The following is a 3,180-nucleotide window of genomic DNA, read 5'->3' on the forward strand; positions in this document are numbered from 1 at the left end:
TACTCATTTGTAAGAATAAATTATAGCAGAAACAACTATTATATAATTTAGTTAATGAAAGGTAGTAATTGCTATTATGACTTATTCTAATGTTTGGTTGGTTAAATTAGTTTTAGAATAGTAAAAAAAATAAGTTATAAAAAGATAGAAAAAATACTCTTTATTATAATATTTAATTTTTAATTTAAAATAATTATTTTTTATAATTTATTAAAAAATTCATAAATTTGTATTTAAAACCTTCATATATTTTATTTTATTTTTAAAAAAATTAATAATTAAAATAATAATATGACTATATTATCTTTTATTCTTTATTTTTTAATATTAAAATATTAATCATTTACATTTACAATTTTTAATTTAAATATTAACTTTTTATAATTTTTAATTAACATTTTAGTTTAATTTCAAATTTTAAAGTATTAAATTTTATTTTTTTCTTTTTTATCTTCTCTATTCGTTGTCCACTGTAGAAGTAGCTAGTTGGATTTAGTTGCTAAAGTGCTAGATCGACACTTTTCGTGATGAGATTTGGTTGTAGAGTGCCAAATGCAGTCAAGGAGTACAAAATTCAATGCTTTCGCAGCCAGATTCAACAGTGGATGTCTAATCTAGATGGAGTACCAGATCGACATTTCTTGTGATCAAATCTGAAAGTGGAGTCATCATTTTTACCGTCACCCCCAAATGGTGGAGAAAATTTAGAGAGAGAAGGAGAGGCAGATAGAGAGTGAAAGAAAATGTGAAAAATGAAAAAATTGTATTTTATGTGAAATGGATATTTTTAAATTTGTTTAAGAGTAATTTTGTCTAACAATATCTTTAAGCTATTCCTCGACATTCCCTCGGATCAATCATTTCATGCAACAAACAACTTCTTACAAAGAGCTTTGGGATGAACCGACCAAACATACACGTGCAGTATGTAAAAGAGAGCTATAAAAGATAATTTCTCAAATATGCACAAATAAGCTTACCAGCCTTTACAGGCTTCAGTCCACATCTCTGGTTTGTAGGCCTTGATAGGAGAAAAGTAGAACCCAATCTGTTGGAAGAAAACTCAATATGAATAATTATTGATTATTCCTTTAGAAATACAGAACTGCTTGGACATCTACAAATGTTGAAAAAGCAAAGTTCTTCTCCATGAACACCGCGAGCCATGTAAGCTCATATTGATACAAAACTTAAATCAAATAAAATGTTGAGCTAAATGTATAACAAGAAGAATACAAATATTTATAATGAAAATAAATTTATTAAAAATTTTGATGTAAATTTATAAGATTAAAGGTAAATATTCATACCACACAAACTACAAAAATCAATATTTAGTTTTTTAAATAAACTTAAGTAAAACTAATTTGTATCCTCTCAAATTCTCAAATTTGTTTTAAATATTTATGTATAAAAAATTAAAAATTAATATTAAGTTTTTTAAAAATTTTAACGTAAATGTATTAAAATAAGCATAAAACACATGAAGTTGTTCTTAATGTTTTTAAAATATTGACGTAAATGTATAAAAATTATGATAAAAAGTCATGCTAGACAAACTAAAAATATTTATGTTGAAAATTAGCCTTTTACAAATATTATCGTCAATTTATAATAATAATGATAAAAATACTAAAAATGAAAATTAGCCTTTTAAAAATCATAACTTAAATTTATAAGAATAAAATTAAAAATTCATATCACACAAACTACAAAATTAATATTTAGTTTTTTAAATAAACTTAATTAAAATAAATATGTATCCTTTCGAATTCTTAAATTCGTTCTCAATATTCTTACATAAAGAATTAAAATATTAATATTTATTTTAATTAATATTTTAATTAAAAAATTAAATCAAATAATATTTATTCAATTTTAATGTAAATGTAGGAGAATAAGGATTTTCTTTTTATGATTGATGTCATGGAAGAGCCATTTATATCAACTAAATGACCTTAATCCCTTATAGAGACTGGTAGAAAACAAAGAAACCAGTGTCATTCAACAATCCTACTACAAATTCTCTTGCACACAACAAGAGCATTACTTGAACTTCTGAATCCAAGGTTCTTCACTACAGGAACCATCAAGCATGGATAAAAGCCATAATGTTTTGACAAATAGAAAGCAACCGAAGGAATCTTAAAGTTGTAAAACAACCTTAAGGGTTGTTTTGATTTGTAGCAACTCGTTAGAGTCAATAGGGTTCACAGGATGTTTGTGTTGGGATGAGCCCTATAGCTAATTGGGATTGGTTAAGGCTTGATTCCAATCATGCAACAATATCATTCATGTTGAATGATTAAAGGTTTTCTTTCATCAACAAGACGTCAATTATAATGAGTTATAAGTCTAATTGGATGACGTCCATAAAATTAATATGTCTTGCAAGGGAACTGTAATGGGTTGCAATTATGAGATCTTTATGTATCAAAGCATAATATCAAAATGTTCCTAATCAATGTATCATTGAGATTGGACATCAATGATGTTTAAAGACTGGTATATTATATGTTCTTTACTTTAGAAGTAAACAATTGATCTCATAAATTGAAGTATAGAGATACTTAGAACTAGAATATAGGTGCTTGCTTAGGAGAGTAAGTTCATTGAGCATGACCCGCCATGAGAAGTGCATTTGGTAATACACTCCAGTGTCTATGCAACACTTTTCATGTGCCAGTCGTATAAATACTTTTTAGACTTGAGACATCAAGTTGTCTTATATGTGGAGTACTATGCTTTAATTTTATCCATATGGGCACCTAATCAAGGATGCCAAAATAAGATACTTTTGGATATAGTATCAAGCATGTGAAGGTAAATGAGTGGGCAAAATAGAAATCATCACCTCAAATGTTTTAAAGGAAATATCTTATTAGTTCTTGGTTAACATTAGCTTATTCAAGTCTTTAGCCAAGACGACATGGAGATTATGAAAAGATTTCATAAGTCTCTATAAAGCAAATGCTATAATTGTAGGAACAATATGGAGGTCAATAAGAGTTGACACTGTACCAAACTCTTATAATCTCCAAGATATATGATGAGAGAATATTTTGATAGATTGTACATTGAAAGGTTGTCAAAGAATCATTTGACTTTCCTAACAATTAGTTGGCTATGATGCATTGCTAGATGTCAATCTTAGTCTATGGAATTGATTATAAATTAATT

General features: G+C 26.7%; 1 pseudogene; it reads right to left on the bottom strand.

Annotated features, from left to right (window-relative positions):
• Positions 1-2,000: 2,000 nt before the first annotated feature.
• The window catches only part of LOC110425561 (spermidine synthase pseudogene), a 15,890-nt pseudogene continuing 14,710 nt past the window's right edge, over positions 2,001-3,180 (bottom strand).

Source organism: Theobroma umbraticum, unplaced genomic scaffold (assembly GCF_002168275.2).
Source record: "Theobroma umbraticum cultivar Fairchild unplaced genomic scaffold, ASM216827v3 scaffold_81.0, whole genome shotgun sequence".
Classification (NCBI taxonomy): domain Eukaryota; kingdom Viridiplantae; phylum Streptophyta; class Magnoliopsida; order Malvales; family Malvaceae; genus Theobroma; species Theobroma umbraticum.